General features: G+C 44.5%; 1 pseudogene; it reads right to left on the reverse strand.

Moving 5' to 3' along the window:
• Window positions 1-1,581: 1,581 nt before the first annotated feature.
• LOC118006514 lies at window positions 1,582-19,508 on the reverse strand (annotated as a pseudogene).
• Between the last annotated feature and the right edge of the window lie 3,975 nt (window positions 19,509-23,483).

Raw genomic sequence — 23,483 nt, forward strand, 5'->3', positions numbered from 1 at the left:
AGGCAGGGCTCGATCCCAGGGCTCTGGGATCATGACCTGAGCCGAAGGCAGACACTTAACAACTGAGCCACCCAGGTGCCCCTTCCTTCCTGTTTAATCACTTCATGGAATTCAGTTTGCAGTGGGGAAGAAGCGATTTCTTTCTCCTTGCAAATTCTGGGAAATCGGGCATTAACTTTTTTTTGCATTTGCCACCTCGGTGGCACAAGTCATTGTACACTGGTGAACAAGATATCTTCCTGCTAGTAATATCTTAAAAAGCATGTCTTAGCTTCCTTCCTCTTTCTTCACTTCCTAGAAGTCTGTGTACAATGGGCGAAAATGATTTCTTTCTCCTCGAAAGTGCTGGGAAATCACAATTTAACTTTGTATTTGTGACATCAGTGAAAGTCATTGTACACTGGTAAACAGGATATCCTCTGCTAGCAGTATCTTTAAAAAGTACGACTTAGCTTTGTTCCTTTTTCTCCACTTTCTAGATGTACAGTGGGGCAAAAGATTTCTTTCTCCTGGCAAGTTCTGGGAAACCACGACTAAACGTTGTCCCTGTGCCTGCACTTCTTTCTATAGTAGTCGATGTAGACTGGTGAAAACGCGTTCCTGGTCCCAGCACATTCTTGAAAAGCAGGACTCAACTTTGCTTGCCGACCTCTGGGAAGTCCTCAGATGTACTGGGGAAATGCATTTCTTGTTTAAAACGTTTTTGTTCCATTTATTATGTTACCTCTTCTTCTTTCACCTTTGATCAGTCGAGCCCTTCAGGTCTCAGCTGTGTGCGAGCGGACCGGGGGGGGGGGTGGGGCTTGGAGGCAGGGCGCTGCGCTGGGTCTCCACCGTGCGCCGGCGGAGCCCGGGTGTTCGGCGCTGCTCCTCCTCTCCGCACCCGGGTTTCCTGCAGCACTTTCGCCAGCAGCCTAGGGGCGCTTCCTCCTTTTCGGCAGCACTGCTCCAAGCCAGCAGCAGATGGTTTCCGGTTCGCTTAGAGCGTAGGTGCTCCTTTGGTGGTGATGTGGGTTCTCGGGCAGTTTGGGTTGCGTCAGCTGGTTCTCGCGCCCGAGCCGCACTGCATTTGCACCGCGCAGGCAATTTGTCAGCACTTTCGCCAGTAGCACGGCGTCACTGTTTTTGTGTCACTGATCATTTGCACCAAGTCGGCCTTTTCTTGGCACCACCATTCCTCCAAGCCGAAAGTTTCTGGGTGCCAGCGCTGCTAATGCCTGGGATGGGCTGTTTCTTGGTCGCAGCTCTAGCTTTCCTCCAAGCCGAATGGGTCTTGCTAGCAACACGCTGGGAGGTCGCGTCTGCAGTTTGCCTTCAGCACTCAGTGTCACTAGGGGGGTGAATCTGGGCTTTGGGGATTCCAGCACCGCTAGTGGAGCCATCGCGCTGTTTGTGGGTCTTGGAGTGACAGGACCTATGCCCACCCAGGCGGCTTCCCTTGGCCCGCCCCGAGCAAACAGTGCAGACCAGTGCCCAGAGAGACCCTGGCGGGTAGGACGTTCGGTAGACGCGCCCTTCGCAGTGCCCTGATGCTGCTGCAGGCTTTGTCCTCCCACCTGGCCAGCAGTGCGCGCTCCACACTCACCGCAGCATTGTCTGGGGTTTTCCGGGTCTGGGGGCCTTGAGATTTCTGCTCCTGGCTTCCACTGTATCTTCCTCTTTGAAATGAATATCATTTACAATAACATCCTTCCGTTTCCTAACGGAAAGAAAAAGTTTGCTTTCATGTTTCTTTGCAAAATGCTCGTTGTCTTTCTCAGTATAATTACAGAGAAATATTTGGGGAGGGGTGTTGGGGGGTAGTGTGTGTTTGGGGTGTTTTGTCTTTGCTTTAATTGTAAGTACCACCATTGTCATCGTCGTGGCTGTGAGTGGAAGTGTGGAATGTGTAAGAAGAAAGCAAGGGTCCTGTAACACCTGAGGGCCTACCTGACTAGGCTTTGAGAAATGTTTCCCCTGGCTTTTTCTTTTATATTAAAGATTTTATTTATTTTATTTTAGAGGGGGAGAGAGAGGCAGAGAGAGTGAGAGAATCTCAAGCTGACCCCTTGCTGACCACTAAGCAGATGCCAGGCTCCATATCAGGACCCTGGGATCACGACCTGAGCCAAACCAAGACCCGGGTGCTTAACCCACTGAGCCACCCAGTCGCCCCATCCCCTGGCTTTTTTAATGTTCCCTAAGGAGGGGCAGGTTTAGGGTTAAGCATAACTACTAATAAAAGTTGCTGCCACACTGTAGGCCTCAAAAAAAGTGAGCCTTAACGTCTGAGTAGGTCGAGTAGAATGTAAGTGATGGAGAGATATTGACCTGCAGAAAGACCCCACTAGATATGCCCTAGCCCTTTCTTAGTGTTAAAGCCCTCATCTGTCCAAGATAGATTGAAAAGGTGTTACTTTATTCCATAGTCTGACCACAGGATGATAGCTTTGCTATTTCAGATCAGAAGGAATTCCTCCTCACATTTGAATGTAGGCTTATCTTATGAAAGATAATGGCTGAGGGCGCCTGGGTGGCTCAGTTGGTTAAGCGACTGCCTTCGGCTCAGGTCATGATCCTGGAGTCCCTGAATCGAGTCCCGCATCGGGCTCCCTGCTCGGCAGGGAGTCTGCTTCTCCCTCTGACCCTCCCCCCTCTCATGTGCTCTCTCTCTCAGTCTCTCTCTCTCAAATAAATAAATAAAATCTTAAAAAAAAAAAAAGATTCTCTCTTTCCCTCTCCCTCTGCTCCTCCCAACTCCCACTCTCTAAAAATTAATTAATTAATTAAATAAAATAGAAATATTAAAAAAAAAAAAAAAGAAATGGGCAGACTTACCTCAGAATAGCTACGGGGGAGGCATCCTTGGATAACTTGATATATTCCCCAAGAACTTTGGAATGGACCTGAAAGTAATCTGAAGTTCAGAGGCATGACATTACAGGATGGCTTATAAAGTGGAAAGGAGAAACGTCTTTAACCTTTACAGTGATTGGAAATTATAAGGGGGGGGGGATGTTCCAGATGGCAGGGAATTGAGTGAAAGTGATTATATTACACTATTTTGGGGAGATGATAAATTTCATTTATGATTTTCAGAGGCATTTAAAGAAACTAAGTTAAGTTTTGCTTATGTTCATGAAATAGGCTAGATTGAGTTTTGCTTACATGGCTTAAATGGTTCTGTCTGCTTGGGGGGTTTCAAACCTGGTCTCCATTTGAATTTATATGAACCATAGAAGACTCCAAATATCCAAAGCAATTCTGAGGAAAAAGGACAAAGCTGGAGGCATCATACTTCCTGAAGATATAAAAATTAAAAAATTAATAAGCTAATAAAATGGTATTAGTATAAATGTAGCTAATAAAATGGTACTAGTATAAATTAATAAGCTAGTAAAATGGTACTAGTATAAATGTAGACACATAGATTAATGGAACAGAATAGAGAGCTCAGATTTAAACCCCTACATACACAGTCAATTAATATTAGATAAGGGAGCCAAGAGCACCCAATTGCAAAAGGATAGTCTCTTCCACAAATGGTTTTGGGAAAACTGGATGATCATGTGCAGAACAATGAAATTAGACCCCTACCTTATACCACTCACAAAAATTAACTCAAAATGGATCAAAGACTGTATTACATTATTATAATCTTAAGTATATTAACTACACATTTTTTCCTTGTGGTTACCATGACTCTTACATAAAATATCTTAAACCCATTTCAAACTGGTAATACCCTATTTTGAATTGATAACAAATTAACTTTGATAGCATTCCTAAACTTTACACTTTCACTTTCCCTCACATTTTAAGTTATTGATACTATATTTTGCATATTTTATATTGCATATCCAATAACAGATTATTATAGTCATGGTTTTAATATATTTGTTTTAAAACATTTTTTAAAAAAGATTTTATTTATTTATTTGAGAGAGGGAGAACAAGCAGGGGGAAAGGGGGAGGGAGAAGCAGGCTCCACACTGAGCAGGGAGCCCAATATAGGGCTCGATCCCAGGACTCTGGGATCATGACCAGAGCCAGGGCTCAGCTGACTGAATCACAGAGGAGCCCCTGCTTTTAAACTTTTAAACTAGAGTTGTGATAAATTATGAACCACCATCACCATATTACAGATTTAACCTTATATAATTACCATTACCAGCGAGTTTTATACTACTGCTTATGTTTTTATGATGTTAATTGGCATCCTTTTAATTCTACTCAAAGAACTCTCTTTACCATTTCTTGAGAAACAGGTCTAGTGGTAATGAACCACCTCAGCTTTTGTTTGTTTGGGAAAGTCTTTATCTCACCTTCATTTCTGAATGACAGCTTTTCAAGGTATAGAATTCTTGGTTGACAGTTTTTAATTTCAATATTTTAAATATATCATCCCATTTTCTCCTGGCATGAAGAATTTTCTATTCAGAAATCTGCCAGTGGTCTCATTGGGATTCTCTTCTATGCAACTTGTCTCTTTCTGTTTCAGTAGAGATAAAATTGATATATAACATGATATTAGTTTCATGTGTACAACATGATTTGATACTTGTGTATATTGGGAAATGATCATCACCACAATAAGTCTAGTTAACCATTACCACACATAGTTACAATGTTTTTTCTTCTGATAGGAACTTTTATGATTTACTTTCTTAGTAATTTTCAAATATAAAGTACAGTGTTATTAACTATAATCACCATGCTCTACATTATATCCCCATGACTTATTTATTTCATCACTGCAAGTTTGTACCTCTAGACCACCTTTGCCCATTCTGCCCACCTTCCACCCCTGCCTCTGGCAATGACCAATCTGTTGTAGCTATTTAGTTTTGTTTCAGATTCCACACTTGTGAGATCATATAGTATTTGTCTTTCTCTGACTTATTTACCCCTGCACAGTGTAAATGTGGTGCTGCGCTTATGAATCAGCCAGACCCAAACACAAGGGGCACTAGGACCAAGAATACAACCCTAGGGAGCATCTACCAACCTCTGAATTTGAAACCTGCTCCCTGCAGAGAGCAATGCCTCCCAAAAGGAGGCTTTCCCACGCTGCTGGCAAAAGTGCTGCAGAAATCCGGGTAGGTAGGGGAGAACCAGTGGGATGAAACCATGGATCCCAAAGGGCACCCCAGCTCCACAGTCAACTCGGTTTAGAGCCCACACAGCTGAGATCTGAAAGGCTCATACCCATCAAAAAGTGAAATAAGCGGTGAAGGGGCGCCTGGGTAGCTCAGTCGTTAAGTGTCTGCCTTTGGCTCAGGTCATGAACCCAGAGTCGTGGGATCAAGCCCTGCATTGGGCTCCCTGCTCCGCGGGAAAGCTGCTTCTCCCTTTCCCACTCCCCTTGCTTGTGTTCCCTCTCTTGCTGGCTCTGTCTGTCAAATAAATAAATAAATAAATAAATAAATAAATAAATCTTTTAAAAAAAGAAAGAAAGAAAGAAGCGGTGAAATAATAAATGGAACAAACGTGTATTCAACAAGAAACCCCGATCCCCAGTATATCTGAAAGACTTCCCCAGAAGTCAAACAAACCCAAGTCCTAATGCAGAGGACGGCTTGGAGGAAGAGCTTCCCCAATGTATACCGACTTCTAGGAGGACAAGAAACCCTAAGCAAAGTCCTATGATTTAGATAGAGTGAGGAGGAAGATCTGGTTTTCACTGGTATACAACGAATCCCTAGGGTTAGCAAGCAAACAAAGATGAGTTCTGTTTTTCAATAATGTGGTAGGACCAATAAATCATTTTCACCATATACATTTAATTCTGTAGAGGAAGTGAAGACACAAGGACGAAGTTTAATCCAGAGCTCCTAGAACTGGCCAAAAGAAAGAAATCGTTTTACCCATGTATTCGACTTCTAGGAGGTGAAGGAAAAGGAGCAAAGCTAAGTCATACTTTTTAAGATATTGCTGGCAGAAAGATATCACGTTCACCAGTAAACACTGACTTCCACACAGGTGGCAAATGCAAAAAAAAAAAAAAGTTAAATTGTGATTTCCCAGAACTTGTGAAGAGAAATAACTCATTTTCCCCACTGTACGCAGACTTCTAAAAAGTGAGGAAAAAGGAAAAACTCAAAGTCATACTTTTTTTTTATTTAAGTAGGCACCATACCTAACATGGAGCCTTGAACTCACGACCCTGAGAGAGAGACCTAAGCTGAGTTCAAGAGTCCATCACTTAACAAACTGAGCCACCCACTGGCCCTCAATGTCCTATTTTTATACTGCTAGTGGGAAGATACCGAGTTTACCAGTATACAATGACTTCTCCTGGTGGCAAAAATAAACAAAATTAAATCGTGATATCCCAGAACTTGGGAGAGAAAGAAATTGTTTTCTGCCACTATACACTGACTTCTTGAATGTAAAGAAAAATAAAGAATGCATGAGGTAATTTTTATGTTATTGCTAGCAAGAAGATATCCTGTTCACCAGCATACAACCACTTCCACTGAGGTGGCAAATATAAACATAGCTAAATCGTGATTTCCCAGGAATTGTAAGGAGAAAGCAATTGTTTTCCCCCACTGTATGCTGACTTCTTGAATGTGAAGAAAAATAAAGAAGTCCATCTGGTAATTTTTATCATATTACTAGCAGAATGATACCATGTTCACCAGCATACAACGACTTCCACTGAGGTGGCAAAAATGAACAGAGTTAATTGTGATATCCCAGAATGTATGAGGAGAAAGAAGTCGTTTTTCCCCACTGTACACCGACTTCTTGAATGTGAGGAAAAATAAACAAGTCGATGTGGTAATTCTTAGGATATTGCTGGCAGAAAGATATCGTATTCACCATCATACAACGACTTCCACTGAGGTGGCAAATACAAATAAAGTTAAATCATGATATCCCAGAATTTGTGAGGAGAAAGAAGTCGTTTTTCCCCACTGTACACCGACTTCTTGAATGTGAAGAAAAATTAACAAGTGCAACTGGTAATTTTTTGATATTGCTAGCCGAAAGATATCGTCAGCATACAACGACTTCTACAGAGATGGCAGAAATAAACAGTTAAATCTTGATATCCCAGAACTTGTGAGGAGAAAGAAATTGTTTTTCCCTATTGTACACCAACTTCTTGAATGTGAGGAAAAATAAATAAGTCCATCTGGTAATTTTTATCATATTACTAGCAGAAAGATACCGTGTTCACCAGTATACAACGACTTCTACAGAGATGGCAAAATAAACAGAGTTAAATCTTGATATCCCAGAACTTGTGAGGAGAAAGAAATCGCTTTTCCCCACAGTACACCGACTTCTTGATTCTGAAGAAAAAGAAACAAGTCCATGTGGTAATTTTTAGGATGTTCCTAGCAAGAAGATATCACATTCACCAGTATACAATGACTCCACTGAGGTGGCAGATATAAACAGAGTTAAATCGTGATTTCCCAGGACTGGCCAGGAGAAAGAAACCAATTTGCCTCTGTGTACACCAGCTTTTGGAAGTGAAGAAACAGGAACAAAGCTAAGTCGTACTTTTTAACGTGGAATATATAAGGAACCTGAGTGTAGTCAGCGACCTGTAAGGAAAAGGAGAACTTCAGAGCCCAAGAAGCAGAACCGGACATTGAACTCTGAAGCCACATCTTAATACTTTTTTATTTCGCAAGTTTCACAAATGAGAATCTCTTCCCGAGGGAAGACAGAAAAAGGCTCCTGCCCCAACCTCAGAGCTCCTTAGACCCCAAGATGCAGGGGCAACAGCTGTAACTCATGCTGTACACGGTGTGACCAATCCACTCCAGGCAGCCCGAGAACACCCGGACATGCCTCTCCCAGGCACGGAGGGGAGGTCTGGGGTGCTCCTGCTCCGAAGGATGCCCACTGTCAGGTCTCCCTGCCCAGCCGTGTGTGGCCAGGCGGGTCGTCCTGGTGGAGGCAAGCTGCTGGTGGGTGAGTGGCTCAGGTTCCTCTTCAGGGTCCATCTCTCCTGAGGATGCTTCTGGCTTCTTCTGTGTCCCGGGCCCGAAGCTCACAGTGGGCAGAGCGGGTCTTGGTTCCAAGGTGCTCTGGGCTCTGGGACAGACGTCATTTTGTAGGTAGACCCAGCGAAGCCGCCAACAAGGACTGGAAAGCAGTCCCGAGTCCAAACCACCACCGTGACCTGGGGACTGTCCCAGCACAGGATAGAAAGGGAGCAGGCGAGGCCCAGAATCTTCTGAGCACAGCACAGATGGAGGCTGGGGCTCTGGTGCCACCTTGGTGGAATCCCAAGCCCCTCTCACACAGCCAAGAAAATGCTCCATCACGGAGGAGGCCCCTGATCGGGAGGACTCAAGCTTTGCACAGAGTGAATTGGCAAAGCGTGCAGCAGTACCACAGCCTGGGTATTTGTGCTCTCCTGGGCTTGTGGGCAGAGGCAAGGTAGAAGTCATGATACCAGTGGTAACAAATCAGTAGACAAAATGAAACAGGATAACATTGTAGAGGACACCCAGAACTCCAGCTCCGGGTCCTTGTCCCATTACCAAAACAAAGCGGGAAGAAAAGAAGCCGAAATGAAACGGCAAAATAAGCATACCGTACAGAAACTAACCCAACAAAGAAAATATACGATATTAAGGGCATGAAGAGGATAGCTTTCCAGCGAGCACAAGTTCCAAACCGGCGGCCTCACTTGTCGTCACTCAACGATGGACAGGCCAGCCCAGGGAAACCAGCGGTGCTGGGACTGAGGAAGAGATGGCACAGAGAACCTTGGGGTCCTGAGTAGGAGAAACTGTTTAGTAGGCACTAGGAATGGTGCCCAAACCAAGAACTGTCGGAGTGGAGCTACAAGCCATAAAGCAGACAGAGTGCTCCTTCTGTCTGGCAGGACTGGAGCAGCCTGCACAAAGCCCAGAGACCCCGCACCTGCCGGGCCCAGACGGGGCTTTGCTCTCTGGCTTGTAGGTGAATGCAGGTCAGCAGGCAGCTAAGCGGTAAAACGCTCAAGGAAATCAGTAGAATACATACTAGAGTGAAATTCAGGAAGTAACAAATAAAATAAGCATTCGATCAACTGCCAATGCCAAGCGACGTTGGTGGGAACCCTCGTTAACACAAAAGGAAATCAAACGCATGGATTTCAAGGGAAAATACGCTGCGGGGAAATAAACTAACGGAGCAAATACATCCAGAGAACTCACCCAAGGAAAGAAATTGCAAACATGCTAAATGGTGCTGTCCTAGGATTATGACATTCCTGTCAGCGGAATCTGGTATTCGGTACACACAAACCGAGAGCAAGGAGGACTAAGAAATGCCTGACACGACTAAACCCGTATTTGTGACACCTAAATAATCTCATCAGCCTTCTGCACGGACTTCACAGCCGCCTTCACTTGTGAACACAGCATTGTCATGATTAAGAACTCGACTTCTACAGGGTCATTAAACACAAACATAGCTAAATCAGGATTGCCTTGAACTCGCTGTGCACAAGAAATCTTTTCAGCTAGTGGACACTGACTTCTACTGGACTCTAAGAAAAAGCACCATTACGTTTGAACTTCCTATTGCCGAAACATCACTTGGTACTGCTAGGAATGACCAGCTAAGGCAGACTGTCTCTTGCAGAATCAAAACTTCCTATAATGAAGGGGCGCCTGGGTGGCTCAGTCGTTAAGCGTCTGCCTTCGGCTCAGGTCATGATCCCAGGGTCCTGGGATCGAGCCCCGCATCGGGCTCCCTGCTCGGCCAGGAGCCTGCTTCTCCCTCTCCCACTCCCCCTGCTTGTGTTCCCTCTCTAGCTGTCTCTCTCTCTCTGTCAAATAAATAAAATAAAATCTTAAAAAAAAAAACTTCCTATGATGAAGAAATACCGATTTTACAGACTTTTATATTAACAAATGATTGGCCGACCTGGTGTTTCCAGCTCCTAACTTACCGTGATTAAGAAATCACTGTTGCCTATATACACACTTTGATGGCATAATAAACAGAAACGCAGCTAGATCTAGATTTACAGAATGCTAGGATGAAGAAATTATTATTTCTCCCAGTTTATACCGACTTTGAAGGGGTGAATCCAGCATTGGTATGATGGAAAAATCGCTTATGCCAGTACACATCCGACTTCTAAGGGCTAATGATGCTACTACCATTGTTCAGACAGAACACCCCAGAGCTTACCAAATCAGAAATGGCTTTAGCAAATATACATTGACTTCTGTGAGGCTGACAATCAAAACTAGTTAAATCTGATTTTCTAAAATTTCCCACGAGTAAGAAATTTTTGTAGTCTGTTGAACTGGACTTCTCCCGGACTTAGTATTAAAAGCATAGCTAAGGTGGACTTCCTATTGCAAACAAAACAGAACAAAACAAGACACAAAAAGCAAAAACAACGAAATACGACCCCAAAAATCGGTGTTGCCATTGGACTCCTACTTCTGTCGGACCTAATAACAGGCATATTTGCTTCCAAAACACGATTTGCTGTCGTTGAGAAATGGCAGGCCTGATAAACAGGTACAGTTTCCTGGAAAATCTGGACATGTTCGGTCTTGAATGGATCTTAGATATCCCAGGCACGGGTTTTTCAGACTTACTAGGAGTGGGAAACTTTGGCTCAGCTAAAGCGCCTCACGTTGCGCTAAGAAATGGCTAACCCGGGGTTGGGTCGGACGAAGAAATCTGCAAGGCAGGATTAAATACTGATTTGCCAAGAGTCAACGTGGACTTCCTTCCACCAAGAAGTCCCAGGCCTGGCTAAACCCTCGATCCGCCTAAAGCCGGGTCTGCGGCGGCTCCCGGACTGGCGCAGGCTGTGGAAATCGCGGCCCGACTACACCGGACTTGCTCCCGCCAAGAAATCCCGCGCACCGCTAAGTCAAAATCTGCTACAAAGCAAGGAGTGGCTGATGACCGCCAAGTCCCGAGCTTCTGAGACAGAGAGCCGCGCGGCGCGGTCAGAAATTGTTCTCCCGTCGGGAGGGAGGCGGTCTCCCTGCTGTGCTCGCTGGGAACGAGGGCGCGCGGCCCGGCTCTGCTAGCGAAGGGCCACCGAGAGGCGGCGGGCTGCACCCTCGCCGCCGCGCCGCCACTTGTGGCGACACCTTCCGGTCGGAGAAAGTGGGGAAACCGCACCTTTGAAATGGCCCATGGGCGCGACTAGAGAAATGCAAACTGGGAGACACCCGCGGCGTTGCCCCCGAGAAACAGCCGCGTGGCGAAGTCAACGGTGCCGTCGCTGAGAAAACAGTCCAGCTGTGACAAACGGGCGGCGCTGCGACAGACACGGGGCACAAATCCGCGCCGTGACAGACACGCCGGCGGCTCGGAGCTACCCGCCGAAGGGCTAGCGCGAAGGCCGGGAAGTGCGACCGGCAAGGGGCCGGCGCTAGCCCTCCAGGGACGGGGGGGGACGGCACCCAGCGCCCCTGCCCTTTGCTCCGGGGCTGTTGGTGGCGCCGGATCCCAGCACTGTCTGGTGGGCGCCGCGAGTGAACGCGGTGCTGAGACACAGGCGGTGGGGTACAGGGGCCGCGGTGCGGCCAGGATCACCTGGCTCGGCGCCAGCTCGGGTGCCGCCCCCGCCCCAGGTCCCGGGCTTCCCGGCTCCACTGCGGCCGCGAACGGAACCCGCCGGCTGAGCGAAAAGAGGGCGGATGCCAGCGAAACACACCGCCACCGGGAGAGCGCCAGCCAGGCTCTGCTTGGCAGAAAGTGGCAGGGCGCACGGTCGGCCGTGCTCGTCGTGGAGCCGAGGCTGACAGGCGCCCGAGGGGGCACCCAACGGAGCGGGGACGAGCAGCGGAGCGCACGGAGCCCAGAGCGGTGCAAGTGCGGGAGGGGTCGGGCTCCGGGGAGGGAGCTGGCTGCCCGCAACCCGCCGCTGGGCTCGGTGCTCCCAGCGTTAGAGATCAAGAGAAATCGCGGTTTGTAATCCGCGCTAGGGACCCGCGGCTCCCTGGACGGAGTGGGGCTGGGACACCACCAGCGTCTGCCCATCAAATGGTTGTGGTGGAGTCAAAAACCAATATCCCCTCTCCCGGATTATCTGTGCTGCCCGCAGTAACCACCAGCCCTCACAAGGAGTTGCATTGCCAGTGGGAAACCCTTAATTCCCAACCGGGCGTTGCAGCAACTCTTAAACAGCCTGAAAGTGGTGCAGGCACTATTGCTCCCGCTCCCCGTCCCCCAGTCAATCCCGTTGGGTATAAGGAAACTTTTATTCCCCCCCCCGCCCCCCAGACAAAGCCAGGAGCGTCTCCCTGGAACAAATTTTCCTCAAGGAGAGAGTTCCCCACTCCCTCCTCAGTATCACTGGGCCCATCTAACTTTTCCCTTTATGGGAATACAGAGGCAAACCCCTACTGGGAGATGTGAGGACTCAGGGTTCCTGGCCACTTAATCTCTGGACCACCAGTTTCTAAACTCCAGGGCCTGAAGCTAGCATTTTGCCAGCCACAGCCGGCTCCCTTCTGCTGGCCGTCCCTGGACACATAATAGCCCTCTAACGCCTCTGACCTCCACTTAGCCTGATTCCACTACTCCCTCCACCCCCTCCCCTAACCACAAGGACTGGCAGCCATTCAAGCTCCTACCCAAGGAATTGGCTGCTCCCTGGGGCTTGTCCCACCTCTCCAGGACATTCATTCCTATGCCACTCTGCTAGTCCATTAGGACAATAAAATTTCAGTCTTTTTTCCCCTATTAGATACCAGGGCCCAAGTCACTATCATTCCAGCAACTCCCTCTCAAATTCCAAAAGGAAAGTCCTTCTACTTAAAGGGCATTCCTGATAAAACAATCAAAGGCGGAAGACCCATTGGGATGTAACTATTGGAACCATTCACTTCAAATGGCCTCCTCTAGTGGTGGCCCCTGGCTCTTTCTTTTCTTACTAGAGGCATGGAGGCATTGACAGAATGCCATGCCACATGGAATAAGCCCAAGCTCTTGTACTTCCTAGTAGGACTGCCAAATGGATGCCTGTGACTCCCCCTCTCAAGATGGTAAATACTCCCTAATATGCCTTAAACAGAGCAGTGAAGGCCTATGCCCTATCATTAAAGATAGGCTTCAGACAAGAGTCATTAACCCAAAAGCTCCCTTTTCAATAGCCCCATTTGGCCAGTGATTAAGCCAGTCACTAATGCACGACACCTCACCATTGACTATGTATCCAAACCTCACTGCTCAGGTTCCCTGATTAAGGTTCCAATTCCTGATATTATAGAACTGATCGAGGACATACAACAGGCCCAAAGAACACCCTCTGCAGTCATTGACCTAACTAGTAGTTCTATTTTGTTCCCACTGTATAGGAATCCCAGGCTCAGTTTTCTTTCACTTTTGAAGGGACTCAATATACATTTACTCAGCTCCCAGTGGGATATTTAAACAGTTCTACAATTGCACATAACCTCTGCTATCAGGTTTTATAGGATTTAAATACCTTACAATTGGAAAGGTGCTATTTTGGCATTATATTGATGACATTATGCTGAGGGACCTGACATTATTCCCTTTGAGGAGGCAGTATAGGCAGATTTGCACACCTTCACAGTCACATTTACACCCCACATTTATGCAGGCCCAGTTTTATCTGTCAACTTTCTAGGCATCATCTGGTCCTCTCATTGCAGAAAAACTAAAAGATATTGGCTGTGTTGATCCTATGTGAGAAAACTGAAAAAGGCATATGCTTCTAGAAATTATGAAATGTAGAGGTGCCTGGGTGGCTCAGTCAGTTAAGCGTCTAACTTTTGATCTCAGCTCAGGTCCTGATCTCAGCATTGTGAGATAGAGCCCCACTTCGGGCTCCATGCTGGGCATGGAGCCTGCTTAAGATTCTCTCCTTCTCATGAAAAAATTTTCATCATCATTAGCCATCAGGGAAATCCAAATCAAAAGCACATTGAGATACCACCTTACACCAGTTAGAATGGCAAAAATGGACAGGGAAAGAAACAACAAATGTTGGAGAGGTTGTGGAGAAAGGGGAACCTTCTTACACTGTTGGTGGGAATGCAAGTTGGTACAGCCACTTTGGAAAACAGTGTGGAGGTGCCTCAAAAATTTAAAAGTAGAGCTACCCTATGACCCAGCAATTGCACTCCTGGGTATTTACCCCAAAGACACAGATGTAGTGAAAAGAAGGGCCACATGCACCCCAATGTTCATAGCAGCAATGTCCGCAATAGCCAAACTGTGGAAAGAGCCGAGATGCCCTTCAACAGATGAATAGATAAACAAGATGTGGTCCATATATACAATGGAATATTACTCAGCCATCAGAAAGGATGAATACCCAACTTTTACACCAACATGGATGGGACTGGAAGAGATTATGCTAAGTGAAATAAGTCAAGCAGAGAAAGTCAATTATCATATGGTTTCACTTATTTGTGGAACATAAGGAATAGCATGGAGGACATTAGGAGAAGGAAGGGAAAAATGGGGGGGGAATTGGAGGGAGAGATGAACCATGAGAGACTATGGACTCTGAGAAACAAACAGGGTTTTAGAGGGGGAGGGGGAGGGGGGATTGGTTAGCCCGGTGATGGGTATTAAGGAGGGCACGTACTGCATGGAGCACTGGGTATTATACGAAAACAATGGATCGTGGATCACCACATCAAAAACCAATGATGTATTGTATGGTGACTAACATAACATAATAAAATTTAAAAAATAATAATAATAACAGTAAAAAAAAAAGATTCTCTCCTTCTCCCTCTGCCCCTCCCCACCTCTCTAAAAAAAAAAAAAGAAGTTAAAAAAAGAAATTATGAAATGTATTTATAAATTTGCAAATTTTAAAAGTGCTGGTATAACACTCAGTTCACAATACTTCTTAGTTTTCCCTAGAAATTAAGGCTTCTAAGAGTTAAAAATTCTAAATAATATATATAATTAAAGCTACTGGAAATAATAAGGGAAGCATCTTCACATGCCAGAAACATAGGAGGTGTTTTCAGTAAGACAAGGTATGAAGAATGGGGGTGTTTTTTCTTAAAGGAAAAGAAAGTAATTTTGTTTTAAAGTGAGGCTGATTGTTTAAAGAAGAAAAACAGGACAAAATTGGAATGTAGAAAAGAAAGTTGTAGGGGCGCCTGGGTAGCTCAGTCGTGAAGCAGCTGCCTTCGGCTCAGGTCATGATCCCAGGGTCCTGGGATGGAGTCCCACATCGGGCTCCCTGCTCAGTGGGAAGCCTGCTTCTCCCTCTCCCACTCCCCCTGCTTGTGTTCCCTCTCTCACTGTGTCTCTCTCTGTCAAATAAATAAAATCTTTAAAAAAAACAAGTTGTAAAAAGATTATAGAAAAGGAATGTTTGAAAAGGAATTTTAATGTATGGTCAAACTGGCTAAGATTAAAATTAATTTACTTAAAAATGAATTTTAATATCAAAAGTAACCAGGTGCAAAATTAGAATTTGCTTTTTTCTCTGTTAAAAGAACAGTTTTCTTGGATTTTTGGTATGTTTTTGATAACAGATTATGTAAAGTTTCTTTACTTTTTTATGATAAACTATTTTTATTTCGTAGGTATATTCAATCAAGAAGGTCAACAGAAACTTGTAAATATTCTGCTAAATAGCACACTCTACATACATAGATTTTCAATGTGGTAACATTGAAATAATCCATTTCCTTTATTCACATAGTTTTGCAAACTGGGGAATAAATAAGGATACAAACACAGAAAAACTTCTTTTCTTAAACTTGTAAGATTAAACGGAGAATACAATTCTATTTAGTGATAAGCCGATGATTGACCCTGACCCGAGGATCACAAAACTCAAAAAAGTAGCTCTTGTTCAGAAAAGTGTGGTAGAGGGTGCATAGAAGTGATACCTTGTGGTCTCCATAGTGGTCTATTTGAGGTGATTTTTTTTAATTGCTAAACTGTATTACCAACTCATAATAAAAGGTAACTAGTCAAAATTTAAAGCATTCTGATCAAAATGGGTCTGCACATGCCTTTCAGAGCCCAACGGGGCTCCATCCGAGGACCCTGGGATCATGACCTGAGCTGAAGGCAGATGCTTAACCAACTGAGCCACCGAGGCGCCCCACATTCTCATCTTCTTTACTGTCCTCAGGGTCTTCTAAACCATCAAGCCCACTAATGTTTCCAGCAGGCTGGCTGCAGACAACATCTTCCAGTCCCCAAGAAGGTACTCTCACAGGCAGCCTTTGGATTTCACCTGGGTAAACAGCACCATCTGCTCCATCCCTGGTTTCCTGTGTTGCGTTAAGGATCACCAGACTGCAGAACTGGCTGTGTATTCAGCACTGCAGCAACATGACCATTTTGCTCGGAGCAGGTGTTGAGATACCGTGAGATCTTCTGAGGACTCGGAATTCTGACCTTCCATTGTCCTTTCTGCTTGATTTTCTAGACTCCTTTTAAGTTCCTTCTCCCTGGAGAAGTTTTCCAGATGTGAAGTTAGACCATTTATCTTTGTCTTTCTCTGTCAGTTGAAGTTTGTAATTGTCCTCTACTTCAGCTAGTGCTAGTGTTACATTTCCAGCAGTCTTCACTTGCTCTTTCCGTTTCAGCTCCATGTTTGCAGTTCATCGACATATTTATTGAATTTTGTTTTCTCATCCCGCAAGAGTCGTTTACCTTTATTATATTTTTCTGTTTTGTCAGCAGTTTCTTTGGTCACTTCACAGACTTGCCCCTTTGTTACACCGTCAGAATCTGTCTCGGCTGCAGACGGGGGTGGCTTTATATCTATATCTGTGTTTATGGAGGCACCATTGCCTTTTTTGCTGATTCCCAGTTTTCTTTGTGAAGACACTGTTGCTATTGGCTGATTGGTCTGAAAGTTTATTTGATTTTGGAGCCTCTGGCATTCCTTGATTTTTTTTCTTTGTAATGATCTGTTGCCATCTGAAGACAAAGTTTCAAGTCTTCAACTTCTCAGTTCACGTTCCAGTCTATCAGTCTTTTCCTGGCCTTTTTTCCTCCACAGCATTTAGTTTAAGTTCTGCCACTGCATCAGCTTTTTTCCAAGTGTGCAGTATGCAGATCTGCCATTGTTTTATCTTGCACATTTACAGCATCACTAATAGTTCTTTGGCCAGAAGAAAACTTCTTGCCAAGTTGCCTGAACATGTTCCTCTGCTTGTGAAGTTGCTCCTTAAAAAAAAAAAAAAAAAAAAAACCGTATCTTCCTTACTTGAGGTTGTAAACAAGAAAGCCATTTGCAGATTTTCCTTTTCAGCCAAACAGAACTACAGCCTGCCAGTCTCTTCTTTGAAATGAGTAATCATGCTTTCTTTTTTTTTTTTAAGTTTATTTATTTAAGGAATCTCTACAGTCAGTATGCGACTTGAACTCACAACCCCAAGATCAAGGGGCATACGCTCCCCCCTTACTTCCCAGACTGAACCAGCAGGTGCCCCTGAGTAATCATGCTATCTTTGTTCCCATCTAAATTCTTTAAAGTCTGGACCTCTGACACAAGCTTGGTATTTTCTATTTCAGTATTCTTCAAATGTACCTTATAAAGTTCCTTCTCATCCTTTTCCATCTTCAACTGATATTCCAGTTGTTCTCTTTCATATTGTGCCTTCCAGAGTTTGTCCTTTAAACTAATTCAGTTTCTTTTTCAATTGCTTTATGTGTCACTGACACAATATCTTCCTCAAGCCGGAGAGCTTTGGATGTAGCTTCATTGTATCTCTTCTTAATTTCTTCATTTTCCGTTTTTAATTTTGTGATACTTCAACAAGACCCTTTTGCTCTGCTTGCAGTTGGTCACATCTTTTTGATGGTTAAGCTCTCTTTCCAGTCTTCCAACTTATTCTCAAAGTTGTGTTGTTTCTCCTTCCGGAACAGCAATTAACTTTAATAGTTCTTTTTCTTTCATGGTTTCTTCAATTTTCAACTCACGAAGGCCAGCTTTTTGGTTACAACCAACATGTCAGAATTTCCTTCATCTTCCACAGTAAGTAACTCTTCAACTGGAGAAGCTTGAAACTGGAAAAGTTTACTTGTTCCATGAATTTCACCCTTATGGGTAACATAACAGAACTGATAAAATTCTCCATCATCATTTGGAAGGCAATATCCTTGAAATGCTAACACACAATTAACTGTTGATTCTTCTATGTAATGTTCAGGCATAGGAGACCATAAAATTGTGTAATAATCGCAAGCAGTACTCCATCCAACCTTGAATATACCAACCCAATCTTTTGGATGTGGATGGATATATGGAGTTAAGGTGTAATGACATTCCAGGTGTGCATTAGGAAGATAACTCTTGGCCACATTTTGAAAGATGACATGGGCAAAGTTGGAAGTCTACAAGGGGACTTCTTGAAGAGATGTCACTGTGAATCCTTCAAGGGGCTCCGGGCAGAGGGAGCATGAGAGAGGCTTCTGAGCCTATACCCCCATCAACCGCCAAACCTCTCCCACCACCACTGCCTCCCTCCACCGACTGGCTACACTTCCCAAGTTTCTTTACCTTTTGAGTATTAAGTTTCATAATAATCTGTGGTTCTATTTAGACAAGTGCTTTAAAACCTTTTTTTAAAATATTTTTTACAAACTACCCAAAGTCAAATTGTAAATGAAGTCTTTTTGACATGCACTATTTCAAAGTACTTGTTAAATTAGGCTTATTTGAAATGTAACTAAATGTGAAGTATTTGTTAAATTAGGCTTATTTGATATGTACATTTCATGGGACCTATTGTCAAATAAGTAATACTAAGCCTTCTTTATATTGTATTTTAAGATTGTGGTACACGTGAATGAAGTCCATTCTCCTTCTGCAAGAAATGGCCCCTCATTGCCAGGCTTTTGCCATCTTGATGTCTTTGTAACATGGCAATACTCTGCTCCTGAATCAGAGAAATTAAGATGGGTGAACAGTGGTTGTAAATTAAATGAACAATCAGGGCCATGGGAAACCCAAGACACCTGCTTAGTTCTTCCCCGCTGCCTGGCAAACCCCATTTTTTGGTTTTTGCATTCCTTCACTCCCTAGTGCATTTAAGGTGACTCAAATTATGAATAGACATCGGTGGAAAAACTTCCATAACATTGCAAAAATAATCTACTAGTAATAATCCTGGAATATACATAATCCTATAAAACTGGTTTTGTTACCAGAGGCTTCAGACCTCCTTCTGGACCTTCTGAACATCTGCAGCTGGACTTCATTCAACTGCCACTTATTATGGGTTATGAATATGTTCTTGTTATTTGTATGTGGTTTTCCAGATGGGTTGAAGGTTTCCCCTGCTACAAAGCTGATGTCCTCATGGTAGCAAAGAAACTGTTAGAAAATGTTTCTCACTTGATATACCTTTCCCGGTCTCTAGTGATTGAAGAACCCACCTTCACCAGGCAAATCATATGAACCTTAATGAAAACCTTGCAAACTTCTTGGGATTATCATTGTCCATATCATCCTCCATCTTCAGGCAAGGTTGAGAGAACTAATGGGATCCTCAAATTTAAAACCTCTAAACTTGCCAAACAACTGGACTTCCCTGACGTAAGGTATGCTTTTGATTTTGCTGACTGCTCATGGTAACCTTTTGGGAAACATAAACTCATTCCACATTAGATAGTTACCAACAGACCAATGTCTATTGATATACAACTTTCTGCTGATCCTTTATTATCTCATGCTAATATGACTGGCTACTGTAAGTCTTTACTGTCTTATGCTAAAGCCTATCATCAACAGGTTAAAGAAGCCTCCCCAGATTCCAGTTCAAAGGATCTTGCTGGTCACAGTATGGAGGCTGGTGATTGGGTATTCTGGAAATGTCATTAGAGAAAAACAGCCCTTGAGCCTCATTGGAAGGGACCTTACCAAGTGCTCCTGACCAGGGACACTGCTACAAAATTAGAAGGCATTGAGCCTTAGATACACATCTCACAACTGAAGAAGGCTCCTTCTGATATCTGGTCCTGTATAGACACTGGAGACCTCTGAAACAAATTGACAAGGAAGAGAAGTAGCTGACATTGAGGTAAACTGCTTCTGCCCAAGACAGGGGATCAAGACTTCATACTTTAAACATGAAATACTTTCTCCCTCTTTTCTTTTCCCTTCTTCGGCATTGGCCTGGAAAGACCACCCTCATTCATATCTCCCAGGCCACTGCTAAGGGGAGTAACCTCTCAGATTGTTGGATTTGTCATCAAAGATTCTGATCTATCCATGATGCTAGAGATCCATCCTGTCATCCTCCCTGTGACCAATTTCTCTTCTTTTCCTAATGTCACTGCAAAATACAATCAATCACCCTTAGAAGTCTCTTACTAAGTTCAGCTTTTATGGCCAGAACATCCCAATGCCTTGTTTTTACCTTTCTCCAGTAATAACTGTACTTACTCAATGTGTGAACTAGACTAACACTATCTTGGACAAATCCACTATGATGACCATTCCATGATCTGAAGGCTTCTTGAGCATAGCACCCTCCCCAGTTTTTCTTTCTGTTTAATCACACACTTAAGTACAGTCTTGGGACATAACATCCTTGATCTGTTCTGGAGATATGACTGTGATTCTCAAACATTTCCTCCTGGGTGGTCCCCTAGCACATACTCCCCAACCTTTCGGACTACATTTAGCATGCCTGCACTCTCTATATCATCTGGTAAAAAAAAGGGAGTGAATTGGCATTGGGTAGAAGAACATCAAGCTACCTTTGACCAAGCTAAGATATTAGTTGCTCAAACACAGGCTTCAGGTCATGGAATGGTCCTTTACCTTGTATCCCTGGACCGTAGATGTGGCTGTTACATGAGATTAGATGAATCAGGCATTATGGCAGGAACAGCATGGGAAGTTAACTCCATTGGGCTTTTGGTCACAATGCTGTCAGGGAGCAGAGATCTGATATTCTCCTACTGAACAAGTGTTGAGTCTATAAGGCCCTTTAATAAGTGGAGCCCATAATGACCATTCTTCTGGTAAATGTCTGGAATGGTTTCCCTATAAAGAGGTGGATAGACAGGATGTTTGCAAGATTGGCATCTGCCATAGCACAAGCCCCTATAATGCCTACTTACACCAATGAGTGTTCTTTCCACTGGTCCATTGGGAGCTGAATTACATGCTATCTTTGAGCTGGTAGGATATGAAACCTTTAATGTCTCTCCCCAGCCTCCTATAGAGACCCCCTCATAAATAAATAAAGGAGGGCACATGCCCTATTCCTAAAGATGCTTGGTATATAGATGGCTCTAGTAGAGAAAATCCTAGTCATTGGACTGCCATAGCAATCAAACCCCAGACTGATACTATGTGGTTTGAGTCTAGGCATAATAAAAGCAGCCAATAGGTTGAATTGAGGGCTGCCTGGATGGTATAAGTATATATGAACCTTGGCTCCTTACCCTCTGCAAAGACAGTTGGGCTGTCTATAAGGGTTTGACAACCTGGGTGGCCCAGTGGGCTAGGGACAACTAGAAAGTTTTATAGAAACCATTATAGGGAGCAGAATTATGGGAAAATATATGGGAAAGGATGCAGGACCCCACTGCCTCATTTACTGTTTTCCATGCCTCAGAGCATAGGCCTCACCCCCTGACACTATTGAGGAAGACACCTTAGCAAACAGGGCCCTTACCCCATACAAAGTTCAGAATTGGTTGCATGGATTCATAAGCACAGGGGACGTCGCAGTGCTCGGGTGGGTTGGAACATAGTGAAGGGAGCTGGCATGTCCCTTTGCTGTACTGACGTCCTAGCAGCCTTCAGCAACTGCCTGGTCTCCTACCACCTGAGACCTAGGAAGTTTCCACACACCATGCATTCACCTTGGGATCCAACCAGTTTTAGACTGGCAAGTTGATTATATCGGTCCTCGACCCACGAGTCAAGAAAAGAAGTACATCCTAACTTGTGTTGATACAGGCCCTGGGGTTTACACAAGCCTTCCCCTGTAAAAGGGCTAATCAAAATGCCAACATCAATGGCCTAGAACAACTTAGTATTGTGTATGGATAACTTTGAAGGACAGTAGTGATAAGAAATACATTTCACTAGACATCCTGTGCAGGACTGGGCTCATGAGCAGGACATACATTGGGAGTATCATTTACCTTATAATCCACAAGCTGCTGGACTCACTGAAAGAAGAATGACATTCTTAAAGCTCAATTCAGAGCCCTCTTACAGATAGTTGGACATCTTGCCAGAGGCCATACGCTTGTTACATTTGACAGCCTGTGGCCACACCCCATACACACAGTTAGGTACCAAAACCAGCACGCCTGTGACTATTACCGTCTGGAAAACGAGGCCTGAGGCCCTGGTTCCTGAGCTCAAAGCAGGCCAGAAGCCACCATGGTTCTGTGCTCCTCAGCCCATTCTCCACAGGGGAGGAGACACTTGAATGGGGGTTGGAATGGCAACTTCCCCCAAGTTGGATAGGCTATTTCTTGCCAGAGTGTGAGAAGTGTCCTGGACAGCTAAAGTGGTCCCCGTTGATCCTGCTGGAGTTGGGGCCAAAACAGTCAACATTTACGTTCCAGGCAGGCACCTCTACCACAAGGCACTATACAGCTGGTTACCTAACGTGGTTGTTTGTGCCACCTTTAATTTTACATGTACAGGCTGACTCTGTGGCCCCTGGGCAACATGTTCAGTGTGTCCCTCCTGCTCATGCACCTCAGACTGCCTCTGTCCTCATGACAGGAGTGAAGCCACTAGCATTATCTTTTTTTTTTTTTAGATTTTTATTTATTTATATTAAAGAGACAGAGGGAGAGAGAGAGAGGGAGAAGCAGATCCCTGCTGAGCAGAGAGCCCGATGTGCGACTTGATCCCAGGACCCTGAGATCATGACCCAAGCTGAAGGCAGATGCTTAACCGACTGAGCCACCCAGGCACCCCAGCCACTTAGCATTATCTTAATTGGGGGAGAGCATTTTCCCGGACAAGTACCCACTAAGCACTTACTCTTTTGTGTTTAGCCTCTGGCTGCTCCTCTCTTATTCTGGTAAAGGAAACCCGTTTCTGCAATGGGCGCAGACCTACAGGGATGGTTTACAGTGGGATTCATGCTGGATATGTGGTTTTTGCTCCCTTTTTCAGAGGTCTCTTTTACTGTTGCTGTCTATACTGCTGCTGTGGTTTATGCCATCAACTGGAACACTGTCTGGCAAAAAGCCTACGCCTCCATGATGAATCCCTCCATGATGGCTCAGGGAATATTGCGGAAGAGATGGCGCGTGAGATTGTAAGAGCTGGATTTGAGGGGTGGAGTGTGTGAGCCAGACTAACAACATCTTGGACAAATCTGCCATGATGATTGTCCTGTGACCTGAAGACTTCTTGAGCACCACACCCTCTTCATTTTTAATTTTTGTTTAACTGCGCATTTAAATTTTGTTTAACCACAGTGTTAAGTGCACTCTTTGGGTATAATGTTCTTAACCTGTTCTGGAGATATGAGTGTGACCCTCGAACATTTCCTTCCGGGTGGTCCCCCAGGACATACTCCCCAGCCACTAGGGCTAAAAAAGGTCTTATGGGAGGTGGG

This window comes from Mirounga leonina, unplaced genomic scaffold, assembly GCF_011800145.1.
Source record: "Mirounga leonina isolate KUSES-001 unplaced genomic scaffold, KU_Mleo_1.0 Mir_97, whole genome shotgun sequence".
Taxonomy (NCBI): domain Eukaryota; kingdom Metazoa; phylum Chordata; class Mammalia; order Carnivora; family Phocidae; genus Mirounga; species Mirounga leonina.